Source organism: Triturus cristatus, chromosome 10 (genome assembly GCF_964204655.1).
Source record: "Triturus cristatus chromosome 10, aTriCri1.1, whole genome shotgun sequence".
Lineage (NCBI taxonomy): Eukaryota > Metazoa > Chordata > Amphibia > Caudata > Salamandridae > Triturus > Triturus cristatus.
In genome coordinates, this window is record NC_140593.1 from 27,646,180 (window position 1) to 27,660,969 (window position 14,790).

Genomic DNA, 14,790 nt, shown 5'->3' on the forward strand with positions numbered 1-14,790 from the left:
TGGCAGAGCTAGCATCTAATATTGGGTTGATTTTATCTACTTTGGCCCTTTTTGCCCCTCCTAGTTTCCTTAACCTTTTCCTTTTCGAGGGGTGGTAGACTCTCCTGCCTGCGGGATCAGTTGGCGCTGCAACCTGCCCTTCATCCTGCACTTTAGACATTTCCGCACAATTAATATACGGAGTGGACTCCACCACCCCCGAGGGACACAGAGAATCACTATCCCTCAATAGATTGGAAGGAGTCCTAAGTTGTTGGAGGACTGTCTCGATTGTCTGGTCAATACTATCCATGAGAGATAGATGAGTGGCATCAAATGGTGTTGGAGTACTAATATCAATGGATGAAGAGTCCGAGGGGACCATTGAGACTGACACATTTTCCACACTTGCCTCAGGGAGAGTGACTGGTGGTATGCGGCCTTTACTAGCCGCAGCACTAGTCTTAGGAAAGAATTTGTCCAATGTGCTGGAGCACTGTTGGGCAGCCTTACTCCTGGATACTCTAGTGGCCATGGCGGGCGGGACAGTCAAAGCCACAGGCTAATGGAGTATAAAAATGAGCCTTGGGATGATGACAAAGTTAGAGAGGGGGCCCGGTCCGGTCTCTGCCGGCCTCTAACGGCCTAAAACGGCCCGCTCTTTGCCCGGTCTTCGCCCGCGCTGCGATCCGCGCTGCGAATTCGCGTGGACTGAACTAAGTAGTGAGGGGGGCGGGGCTGCCGGAAGAGGAACAGGTGAGCTGGATGAACGGAGCGCAATGCACCCAGGTCCTCGCAGTCCCGGTGAGTTAGGCAGTTCAAGGGCCCCACGAGCAGCGTAGCGTCCTGGGCACAAAGATCAAAATAAAGACCCAACCTTCAGCGCGCCAGCCGAGCCTTTAAGTAGTGGTGGTGATGAAGCCTGCGAGCGGCTCCCGCGCAGCGGGGGCCGCGAGGCGTGGCGTCGGACTGATCAGCGGGAAGAGGAACAGGTGAGCTGGATGAACGGAGCGCAATGCTCCCAGGTCCTCGCAGTCCCGGTGAGTTAGGCAGTTCAAGGGCCCCACGAGCAGCGTAGCGTCCTGGGCACAAAGATCAAAATAAAGACCCAACCTTCAGCGCGCCAGCCGAGCCTTTAAGTAGTGGTGGTGATGAAGCCTGCGAGCGGCTCCCGCGCAGCGGGGGCCGCGAGGCGTGGCGTCGGACTGATCAGCGGGAAGAGGAACAGGTGAGCTGGATGAACGGAGCGCAATGCTCCCAGGTCCTCGCAGTCCCGGTGAGTTAGGCAGTTCAAGGGCCCCACGAGCAGCGTAGCGTCCTGGGCACAAAGATCAAAATAAAGACCCTTTTTTTTTTTGTTCTGTTCATCCACATTACAGATATTCTCAAATATCCTTTTCCGACAAACAACATGTTTTTCAATCACAGGATACTGACCTAAATGAGGAGCATAGGTTCTTCTCAATCTATTATACTCCTTTACACAGTTCGTATCAGCACTAACTTTTGAGTCATCAAAGTCTATCATAAATAAACCAGATAAAGTTTTCACTCGTGACAAAGCAACATATGCCATACCTTCTTTGAACACAGTAGAACCAATGTTTACAAAAGCACTATCTACAGTCAATCCTTGAGACTTGTGAATATTTACAGCATATGCTAGAGAAAACGGAAACTGCTTCCTACGTACATATAAGTCTTTCACAAGCATGAAACGAACTGAACAACGACAAATGTCTTTAACTTCTTCTATCTGATCAAATTTTATTTTTAAACATTCAATTCCTTCTTTTTTCTGATAATTAATAAAACCCACAACTCTTCCCATAGCTCCATTCACTAAACCTTCTTCTACATCCAAATTTCTCCTTAAAATCACTCGACAATTCATGCAAACATATAGATTTTTTTCTAATCCAGCTGTTTTGGAAATGTTCTTCTCTAGTGAATCCAATTTATTTTTCAGTTTGCCTGTTAATGTAAAAGTAATTCTTTCATGCTGAATTTTGTCCTCTGCTTCCATTTTGTTAATCTCTTCCTTTTCCAATTTCAAAAGTTCCTCATTGAATATTGAGCACTCACGTAGTGTTGGCATTAAGCAGATTACAGTATTTTTTTCTGCAATGTTCTGGTATATATTCTCTGCAACTATTTCTTCATTTAGAAATAAGTTATGTAGCAAGCGACTCTGTAATGCTTTTTTGCCAACTTCTGTGAGTAGTCCAATTCTGATATCTTTCAGAATATTTGCATAATCTTCGTCGTTTGCTTGTCTCATATTGGTAGTGAGTTCTTTGTACTCAAAGAATGACCAAATATCCGCATTACCAATGCTTCCTAATGACTTCTTCGTGTCTTCATGTGTCACAGTATTAAACACTGGTTGTCCTTTAACTGGAGTGAGCTGTAAAAGATCTCCAAAAACTATGACGTGTTTACCTCCAAATAACACGTCATAGTCTCTCTTAAGAATTTGTTGCATTCTTAAATGCACAAAGGCAAGCATTAAATTTGAAACCATGCTCACCTCATCAATAATGAGAACTTGCATCTTCTTCAACACTCTTGAAACTTCGAGGCATGCTTCTCCAGTTAGCTTGTGGTATTCTATTTTGTTCTCATGCTCCACTGGTAACATTAGCAAGCAATGTAAGGTAATTCCTTTTATGTTATAGGCTGCTAACCCAGTTGGAGCAGTTACCACACAAGACAAATTTGAAGCTGTTTTTTGCTGTAGGTAGCTTCTGATGACTTTTATTAAGAAACTTTTACCAGTTCCAGCTTGTCCACTCACATACATCCTGATTGGTTCAAATGATGTGCATGAGCACTCTTTCTTTTCATGTAGTAATCCATGATCAATTTTTTTGATGACTTCTTCATAAATTTCTTTTTGTTCTTCATTCAGTTGTTGTTCCAGATTTAGTAAGTCGATTGAATCTTCCTGTGCTTGATTCATAGCCGTTTCTACTTCAATCATGGCTACTGCAGCTTCATTTTCTATGATTGGTTGTCCTAGGGGATCTTGACTAAGTGTTCCTGAACGTTGGCTGTCTTAAGAACTGTCTCTAGCTACTTCAGCTGCAATTTTTGCTTCCTGTTCATTTTCTTCATTTAACATTTGGACATAAGTTGTGAAAGTACTGCATTCTATGCTGTCTTTGCTAGCATTAAAAGAATCTTCATAGCTTTGAAATTCTCCCAGTAGTTCGTCCTCTGAACACCATGGTTTAAACAGCTGTAAAAGAGCCAAGTAGTAAAATTCCTTTTTGTCAGTAGTTTCGCAACTGAGCTGCCTGTGATTTATCAAACTTCCTTTTGTTTGCTTCACCAAACATCCTTCCTCACCAATGACTTTATATTTTCCATTGTTGATGTCTTCTGTGGCTTTCCGTGAAAAAATGTAGTTCTGCAGCACTTCATAGAGACACATGTTCTCAAGATGATGACTTCTCTTTGGGTAATATGTGTCCAACATGTTTCATTTCAAAATATCTGTACTTTCTGGGTCATTCTCGGCCAAATATTCAATTTCTCCAACAGATTTCAGTACCCGATTTCTCCTTCCTGCAAGGCCTAAGCTTACCCAAATTATTCTTCTGGATTTCGAGTAAAGACTTGCAGATGATAACCTATCTGAGCATTCGTAGGATCCAATTTCTCGATGCGATAACATCTTTAAACTGAAACTGTACAGCTTCTTACTGACAGTCTTCTCGTGAGAAATCTCTTCCCACATTTCCTTCAATTCTGTTTTCTCAGATTTAGTGATGTAAGATGTCACATACCGAGCAACAGCAATAGAATTGTCTGCCACATACTGAATATCCATGTTAGCATTCCACATGGATAAAATGACTGGGTTGAAGTCATTTATAAATTTTGACTCTTCTTTTCTTTTTAGGTTGTAGGTATTTTTGGGAGATTTTCTGGTTATAGTATGTCGCACAGCTGACATAAAACTGTTGACTCTTCCCTTTGAAAGAACAGGTCTAGGAAATCCAAATCGACACTTTGTGTAGAATTTATCTTTGGTCTTGTACTTCCGTCGACAGTATTTTCCACACCGATGACTTTGGAAACGTAAAACTTGTTCTTTTAACTTTTTCTCTTCTGTGCTTTTAGGTATAGCACATGTTGCATATTCTTCGATGAAAGATAACACTGCTTCATCAGTATCTGTTCCAAATTTTGGGGCATCCTTGATCCACAACAGCATATGAATATGAGGAGCACCTCTTGCCTGGTACTCTTTTCTCCAAAACAAATCCACAACTTCTCCAAGTGGTGGATTTCTTTTATTGCAGATGAAGGACATCATAGCCTCAAATCTATGATTGAAATATCTGCAAACATTAACTGGATCCAATGAGCACAGTTCTCCTGCTGTCTTGTATTCAATGTTTTTAATGTTTGAATTTGCCTCTCGTAGAAAATCCAGTAAATCATCCCAAGCGTACTCGGCACAGCTTAGGGTTAGAAACCATGTAGGAGTTCCTAAATTCTGTAACATGCATTTTAATTCACCATGGCGTCGGTACCAATATTCATTTGTCCCACGCTGACAAGCCATCAGATTGATCAGTTGTGTTTCCAAATGATCATCTCGGTGCTGCACTTTCTCCATAAAATCCTTAGCAGACACATTTTGTAAATGTACTCCACTTTTTAAAATGTGATTTACTGCATAAGATAATGCAGACAAGTCGCTTTCAAATAAAAGATGGAACAAATAAGGAATACTTTGACGAAATCTTGGATCTTCTGCATATAATCTTGTAGTCCGATACTCAGAAGCAGGAATCTGTTCTGGGCGTTCATCGTATCGTCCACCTTTTCCTGTAGGAAACAGCTGAGGAAAACATCGAGCTTCCAAGCTCTTCTCCCATACACTCACAGGAGTTCCTTTTGCTTTCTTCATCTGAAACAGATCAATAGTATCTCCCATAACTTCTTTTGAATGAAGAGGATGTATGCTAAAATGTTCATAAATTTCTTCTTCCTTTGACTTGTCCACTTTTTCAATTTGACCAGTTGGTGTTTCTGTGTCTTCTTGTAAATCTTCTTCTTCTTCATCTATATAAATTGATTCATACCATTTATTATTTTTTTTCAAATACAAATTTGCTCTTTGTACTTTTCGTACATCCACCAGCTCCTGCCAAATCTTCTTATTCTTTGTAGGTACACCATTAACCAGAATTACTAATGGTTCAGTTTCCAAAGTATCTGCATCAATAGTTTCCATATTTTTTTTCAAATCCAAGGGCAAATACACCACTCTTCCTTTTAAACCTCTCAGTAAATCAGAAGGAGGTAATTTACCAGTTTTGGGCTCCATACGTACTAGGGTCTGGAACGGATGAACACATTGAATGAGTATAGACTCATATGTATTTAATTCAGAAATTTCGGCAGGAATAGCATCCAATTCTAAATTATTATGTACAGCTCTGGTCGGCATTCTATTTTCTTCTAACTTATTATAACAGTATTTACAAATACGCTGATCTTCACCCAATTCAAAACAATTTTCAAGAAATATATATGTTGCAAAATCCTTCCACTTATAATTATCTTTATTTTCACTTTTTTTATACAGATCAACATTCCTTGTTTGAATTTTATAATGACTTCTGCAGCAACAAATACAAGTAATATTTGGTCTTTCATTAGAGGTGATAGTAAATTTTGTCATTTCATCCTCAACATTTTTAGTAATAATGAGTTCTACATTCTGTTCCTCATTTTCCTCATTTACTGTGTCCTTTTCTGCACTTTCTTGTTCTGGACCAAAGTAACAAAACTGAATCTCATCAGTAACCTTCACTACATCTGATACAGATCCACGGAACAGAGCATTATTCAACTCATTCAACTTTACTGCTGGACTTTTAGCAAAATACAATGTTCTCACAAACTTTCTCATTTCAGTATGATGAACAGCCAGCATCCTAAAATGATGAAAAACACTTTTACACACTTTTCTAGATAGACAAGCCAGAGAATGTCCCTGCAAACCAGTATTTTCTCTCACTCTGCATGGATCTAGTGTTTGAAGCACCTTCATCTTCTGTTTTACACTCTTTTTACTATATTCTCTTAGAAACTCACGTAATTTATCAATAGATTCCTGACGCACAGTACAAATACTACTACAGTTCCAAGTGTACACTGGGGCTTTTGGACGTCTCCCCATAGCCTTAGCAGCCATTACTTCTTCCTCATTTCTTGGGACCATTTTCTCTTTTTCCATCACACAACCATCCTTAACTTCATATGCTCTACCATTGGTGTCAACTGCATGCAACAAACTATTACTTTGAAGATAACTCTCTTCATTAAAAAATGGTTCAGTACTTGAACTGTGTTTCCATTCTCCCAAGAACACTTTACAAAAGTTACTTTTTTTCACTTCTCTTTTCCTTTTGCTTTGTGACTTCATTGCATTCACTAATTTATCTAATCTACGCATCCTATTCAAAATTAGAATAAAAAGTTTTTATTTCCAAAGCCTTACTTACAATATTTTCTATAAATTTTTTTTCTTAATAAATTTTGTTTTTTTCTTATATTTTTTCACATCCTTTAGCAAATTTAACATCACTCTTCTATGAAACATTTTTCGACTAATGTTTTTAAAATCTAATTTTCGTGTTAAATCAGTTTGACATACTTCTGATTGTACATTAGCTTTTTTTTTTGCTGTTGACTGTGTTGTTGCTTTGTTCATAAAACACTGTTTGTTTTACAGTTATTTTTGCAATTTTTTTGTTTTTTGAAAATCTTTTTTAAGAAATCTCTGCTCTGCTTACCAGTAGACTTTTTCTTTTTGCCATCACCAGCTTCTCCTCCTATTTTTTTTTCCCAGTTTTGTCCAGATATACTTGTTGTTGCTTTTCTTTCCTCTTTCTTGTCCATAAAGGCATTTTTTTTTCACTGTTGCTCAGCAATTACTGCAAGGAACTTAAAAAAAAATCCTTTTTGTAATTATAATTCATTAAAATATTTTTTTTAAATTTTCATTATTTTCAAATGTTTTTCCATTTGTCTCTCATTTGTGATTTACTAATTTGTGCACAGTGCTAACCACCACAGTTGAAAAAAAACAAGCTGCCCCTTTCCTGCAAGTGCATGTTTTACAGAACAACTGCAACACAAATTATATCTGTGGCCACAATTCCTGTGCGCACACAGCCTCATGGTGTGCTTCTAAGCAGAAAACAGAATTTGATTTGCAAATTCAAAGCACATTTACTACTCTGGTAGATCAAGTGATAATTGCTGTTACAGCCTTACACATTTTCCTTGTAGATCACAGAGGCAGAAAAGAGCACATTTCCTAACAGCTACTTCATACCATAAGTATCTGCATCCTGGGTGAGTGTTTAGAGTAGAGCAAAGAAAATGAGGCCTTGGTGACGTTGAATGTGTTTGCATTACACACAGTCCTGAGTAGTACGCATGGGAGTGTTGGAGAAGTTGCTGCGTGTGTCCCAAGAGTGTGTTTCTGCAGACTATGTATTGTCAGCTGCAAGAGACATGAGCAAGGAGATTTCCAGAACTGCATGAAGACTGCAGGGATGTACGTAACAGTGCATGTGTGCTAAGGGATAATTTGTGTAAACACAACAGGCTGCCCCTTTCCTGGGACTGCAATTCTTACTGAACAACAACTTCACAAACTAAATCTCTGCCCACAATTCCTGTGCGCACACAGACTCATGCTATGTTTTTTGGAACAAAACAGTGTCCCTGAATAGTACCAAATTTCTCTTACTGCCTGACACATTTCCCTTATCATTTACAGAAGCAGAAAACAGCACATGTCCTAACAGCTCCTTAAGACCATGACCATGTGTTACAGGGTGAGTGATTAGACTAGATCAATTTAAATGAGGCCTTGGTGACGTTGAATGTGTTTGCATTACACAGTGCTATCTGAAACAGCACACAGAGCTGAGTACTACACATGAGAGTGTTGGAGAAGCTGCTGCGTGTGTGCCAAGAGTGTGTTTCTGAAGACTGTGTATTGTCTGGTGCAAGACAGATGAGCAAAGAGACTTCCAGAACTGCATGAAGACTGCAGGGATATATGTAACAGTGCATGTGTGCTAAGGGATAATTTGTGTAAACACAACAGGCTGCCCCTTTCCTGGGACTGCATTTCTTACTGAACAACATCTTCACAAATTAAATCTCTACCCACAATTCCTGTGCGCATACAGACTCATGCCATCATTTTACGCACATAACACAGGCTGCCCCTTTCCTGGGACTGCATTTCTTACTGAACAAAAAATTCATAAATTAAATCTCTGCCCACAATTCCTGTGTGCTCACAGAGTCATGCCATCATTTTAGGCACATAACACAGGCTGCCCCTTTCCTGGGACTGCATTTCTTACTGAACAACATCTTCACAAATTAAATCTCTGCCCACAATTCCTGTGTGCACACAGAGCCATGCCATCATTTTAGGCACATAACACAGGCTGCCCCTTACCTGGGACTGCATTTCTTACTGAACAACATCTTCACAAATTAAATCTCTGCCCACAATTCCTGTGCGCACACAGACTCATGCTATGTTTTTTGGAACAAAACAGTGTCCCTGAATAGTACCAAAATACTGTTACTGCCTGACACATTTCCCATATCATTTACAGAAGCAGAAAACAGCACATGTCCTAACAGCTCCTTAATACCATGACCATGTGTTACAGGGTGAGTGATTAGACTAGATCAATTTAAATGAGGCCTTGGTGACGTTGAATGTGTTTGCATTACACATTGCTATCTGAAACAGCACACAGAGCTGAGTACTACACATGAGAGTGTTGGAGAAGCTGCTGCATGTGTGCCAAGAGTGTGTTTCTGAAGACTGTGTATTGTCTGGTGCAAGACAGATGACCAAAGAGACTTCCAGAACTGCATGAAGACTGCAGGGATGTATGTAACAGTGCATGTGTGCTAAGGGATAATTTGTGTAAACACAGCAGGCTGCCTCTTTCCTGGGACTGCATTTCTTACTGAACAACATCTTCACAAATTAAATCTCTGCCCACAATTCCAGTGCGCACACAGACTCATGCCATCATTTTACGCACATATCACAGGCTGCCCCTTTCCTGGGACTGCATTTCTTACTGAACAACAACTTCATAAATTAAATCTCTGCCCACAATTCCTGTGTGCACACAGAGTCATGCCATCATTTTAGGCACATAACACAGGCTGCCCCTTTCCTGGGACTGCATTTCTTACTGAACAACATCTTCACAAATTAAATCTCTGCCCACAATTCCTGTGTGCACACAGACTCATACCATCATTTTAAGCACATAACACAGGCTGCCCCTTTCCTGGGACTGCATTTCTTACTGAACAACAACTTCACAAATTAAATCTCAGACAACAATTCCTATATGCACACAGACTCATGCTGTGTTGGTAGGCACAAAACACAGGCTGCCCCTTTCCTGGGTCATCAACTCTTACAGAACTAATGCTTTTTTCAAATGTGCTGCCATTTTCCTCTCTTTTCTTTCAAAGTGATTTCTGCTAAATCCTAACCATCACAATTAAAAAGAAGCTGTCCTTTTCTTTCAACTGCAATTCTTACTTTTCAACAGCAACACAAATTAAATCTCTGTCAACAATTCTTCTCTGCACACAGACTCGTGGTTTGATGGTAGGCACAAAACAGTATTCCTCATTGTTACCAGTACACATTAACTTATGGTGAAAACATACTCCATAATATTTTACATATTCAAGACAGTTAAATATCTCCCAAAACAGAAAATGTAAATCACAACTTTCAACAAATAATCACAATTCTTTTTTTTATATCTAAATTAACCACAAACACCCCCTCTCAAACTCATAACTCACCTTTAAAATTAGTTATTTGGGAAAGAAATGTGGTAGTCACACAGCAGTTTATCAGACCAGAATCTCTGAGCTGAACACCTCTCTCCTCTCAGCAGAACCAGTTAATGGCACAGTTTCCCTCTCTTTTTTTCTGCAAATTTTTCACTCCAGAAGACATAGCTGTGACCTACAATTCACACTGTGAACATCTTTCAAGGAGATCTGGATGCATTCAGAAGGTGTATTTCAGTAGAATGGCAATATGAAATGAAAGACAGTTGGAAAATGGAGGCATACATATTTTTTTAAAATAAAAAGAACTCATTGGCTGATTCAAATCTTTTTACAGTAAAAAGTAGGCTGTATGTGTACATTTTTAGAAGCATGTTTTGTATTGGTTCAGAAAATTGTGTTCACACAGAAGAATAGTTTGGATTTGCTGTTAGGTTGGACAGGTGAAGCACTCTTGGTCTTTCAATTTGAAACATTGTGTGGTGAACTTCTGACCTCTCTCCTCACAGCAGTGTTCCATGAGCTGTTGCTATGGTAGCAGGCAGAAGTCAATTTGGGGGAAGAGTACATTTGGAAAAGGGTTGAAGTTTTCAACCTATAGAAATGTATGATTTCATTTGAAAAAAAGTTGGAAGCACTGAGATTTGTAATTAACATGTATATGTGTGAAAAAAGAGAGGGAAACATTGCCATTTATTGGTTCTGCTCAGAGCAGAGAGGTGTACAGCTCTGATATTCTGACTCTGATAGTCTGCTGTTTGAGTGCCACATTTCTTTCTCAAATAACTAATTTTAAAGGTGAGTTATGAGTTTGAGAGGGGATGTATGTGGTGATTTTTGCATGAGTCTGTGAGCACAGAGGAATTGCTGTCAGAGATGTATTTCGTGTCTCTCTGGTTCTTTTTGGAAGTATCCATGCATATGTCTCTTGCAACTGAAAATACACAGTCTGCATAAGCAGACTCTTAGCACACACCCAGCAGTTTATCCTGTACAATCATGCTGAGTATTCACAAGTGAGTGGTGTTTCAGGTAGCAGTGAGTAACGCTAATACATTCAACATCACTAAGGCTGATTTCTTTTGCTGGAGTGTAGTCCGTTACCAAGGTCACACATGTTCATGGTCTCAAAAAGCTGTTTGCACATGTGCTGTTGTCTGTATCTGAAAACTGTAATGAAAACGTATGCGACTGTTAGAGTACTTAACACTTGGAGGAAAAAACAGTTGTAAGTGTGCTTTGAAATTGGCAAGCAAATTTCATTTTCTGCCTATAATCACAGAAAACAGTAGTAAGTGTGCTTTGAAATTGGCAAGCAAATTTCATTTTCTGCGTAAAATCACAGCATGAGTCTGTGAGCACAGAGGAATTGCTGTCAGATATGTATTTCGTGTCTCTCTGGTTCTTTTTGGAAGTATCCATGCATATGTCTCTTGCAACTGAAAAAACACAGTCTGCATAAGCAGACTCTTAGCACACACCCAGCAGTTTATCCTGTAGACTCATGCTTAGTATTCACAAGTGAGTGGTGTTTCAGGTAGCAGTGTGTAATGCTAATACATTAAACATCACTAAGGCTGATTACTTTTGCTGGAGTGTAGTCAGTCACCAAGGTCACACATGTTCATGGTCTCAAAAAGCTGTTTGCACATGTGCTGTTTTCTGTATCTGAAAACTGTAATGAAAATGTATGCGACTGTTAGAGTACTTAACACTTGGAGGAAAAAACAATAGTAAGTGTGTTTGAAATTGGCAAGCAAATTTCATTTTCTGCCTAGAATCACAGCATGAGTCTGTGAGCACACATGAATTGTTGTCAGAGATGTATTTTGTGTCACTCTGGGTCTTTTTGGATGTATCCATGCATATAACTCTTGTAACTGAAAATACACAGTCTGCATAAGCAGACTCTTAGCACACACACAGCAGTTTATCCTGTAGAATCATGCTTAGTATTCACAAGTGAGTGGTGTTTCAGGTAGCAGTGAGTAACGCTAATACATTCAACATCACTAAGGCTGATTTCTTTTGCTAGAGTGTAGTCAGTCACCAAGGTCACACATGTTCATGGTCTCAAAAAGCTGTTTGCACATGTGCTGTTTTCTGTATCTGAAAACTGTAATGAAAATGTATGCGACTGTTAGAGTACTTAACACTTGGAGGAAAAAACAGTAGTAAGTGTGCTTTGAAATTGGCAAGCAAATTTCATTTTCTGCCTAAAATCACAGAAAACAGTAGTAAGTGTGCTTTGAAATTGGCAAGCAAATTTCATTTTCTGCGTAAAATCACAGCATGAGTCTGTGAGCACAGAGGAATTGCTGTCAGAGATGTATTTTGTGATACTCTGCTTCATTTAGAATTGTATTCGTATGAAAGGGGAAGCTTGTTTTCTGGAAATGTGGTGGTTAACATTCAGCCCAAAACAGTTTCTCAAATAAGAGGCAAATGCTAACATATTTGAAATCCATATAGTAGATTTTTCTTCGACTCTTGCAATGGGTCATGTAGTTGCTACATGCTAAAAACTCATATTAACCCTTACCACACATGTAGGTTTACATACATGTTTACAGTGTTTATGCAGTTATGTAAGGGTCCATTCAAGTCTCTCTTGCGCCTGACAGTAGACAGTCTTCAGAACCACACTCTTAGCAGAGAGCTAGCTGTTTTTCCTGTACACTCACGCTTACTAATCAGCACTGTGTGGTGATTTAGGTAGGAGTGAACGCTAATGCATTGAACATCACCAAGGATCATTATCTTTGCTGGAGTGTAGTCAGTCAGCCAGGTTACACATGTACATGCTCTAAAAAAGCTGATTGGACATGTGCTCTTTTCTGCCTCTCTAAAGTATAAAGAAAATGTGTCAGACTGTTAGAGTAATTAACAGTTGCAAAAAAAAAAAATAAGTGTGCTTTTGATTTGCAAATGAAATATCGTGTTCTGCCTAGAATCACACAAAGAGTATGTGTGCACACAGGAAATGTTCTTAGAGATTAAATTTGTGTTGGTTTTCTTGTGTTTTTCACTTGTAGGAAAGGGGTAGATAGTGTTATAAGAAAAGAAAAGATCATAACAAATATAGTAATATATTAAAATTACAAAAAGGTATTTTTTTTTAGTTTCTTTCAGGTATTGCTGCAGAGCAGTGAAGGAAATATAAGATGCCTATAAAATCAAGACAGCGAAAAAAACAGAAAAAACATGTATATTTGAAGACAACTGGAGGACCCAAGTTAGTTGAAGATGCTCATGTTGGGAAAAAGAAAAAGTCTTCTGGTAAGCAGACAAAGGAATTCTTTAAAAATATATTCAAAAAAAGGAAAAATTTAAAAAATGTCCCCATTGGAAAAACTGTTTCAAGTACAAAACAACAGGAGAATAGTGAGAATTTACTAAATGCTAATGGACAAGCAGAAGCTATAAAAATTGACTTGAAAAGAAAATCAGCATTTAAAGAGATCCGTAGGAAAATGTTTCAGAGAAGAGTGATGTCCAATTTGCTAAAGGATGTGAAAAAATATAAGAAAAGAGCTAAATTTTACAAGAGAAAAAAAGATATTGAAGCCATTGTAGCTAAGGCTTTAGAATTAAAAAGAAAACTATTCATTTTAATTTTGAACAGGATGCGCACACTAGAAAAAAAAGTCAATGTAATGAAGTCACAAAGCAAAACGAAAAGAGTAGTGAAAAGAAATAACTTTTGTAAAGTGTTTTTAGGAGAATGGATGCATAGTTCAAGTACTGAACCATTTTTTAATGAAGAGAGTTATCTTCAAAGTAATAGTTTGCTGCATGCAGTTGACACCAGTGGACGAGCATATGAAGTAAAAGATGGTTGTATAATGGAAAAGGAGAAAATGGTTCCAAGAAATGAGGAAGAAGTGATTGCGGATGAGGTTATGGGGAGACGTCCTAAAGCCCCAGTGTATACTTGGAATTGTAGTAGTATTTGTACTTTGCGACAGGAATCTATTGATAAATTACGTGAGTTTTTAAGAGAATATAGTAAAAAGAGTGTTAAACAGAAGATTAAGGTGCTTCAAGGACTAGATCCATGCAGAGTGAGAGAGAATACTGGTTTGCAAGGACACTCTCTGGCTTGTCTATCTAGGAAAGTTTGTCAAAGTGTTTTTCAACATTTTAGGATGCTGGCAGTTCATCATACTGAAATTAGAAAATTTGTGCGAAGATTGTATTTTGCTAAAAGTCCAGCACTAAAGTTAAATGAGTTGAATAATGCTCTGTTTCGTGGATCTGTATCAGATGTTGAGAATGTTACTGATGAGATTCAGTTTTGTTACTTTGGTCCAGAACAAGAAAGTGCAGGGAATGACACAGTTATTGAGGAAAATGTGGAAGAGAATGTAGAACCCTCCGTAAATAAGAAATTTGAAGATCAAATAACAAAATTTGCTATCATCTCTAATGAAAGACCAAATATTACTTGTATTTGTTTCCGGAGAAGCCATTATAAAATCCAAACAAGGAATGTTGATCTCTACAAAAAAAGTGAAGAAGAAGATAATTATAAGTGGAATGATTTTGCAACATATATATTTCTTGAAAATTGTTTTGATTTGGGTGAAGATCATCGTATTTGTAAATACTGTTACAACAAGTTAGAAGAAAATAAAATGCCAGCTAGAGCTGTACATAATAATTTAGAATTGGTTGAAGTTCCTGCAGAACTTTCTGATTTAAATACGTATGAGTCTATACTCATTCAATGTGTTCATCCGTTCCAGACCATAGTACGTATGGAGCCAAAAACAGGCAAATTACCTCCTTCAGATTTACAGAGAGGTTTGAAAGGAAGAGTTGTCTATTTGCCGTTGGATTTGAAAAAAAATATGGAAACTATTGATACAGATACTTTGGAAACTGAACCATTAGTTATTCTGGTTAATGGTGTACCTA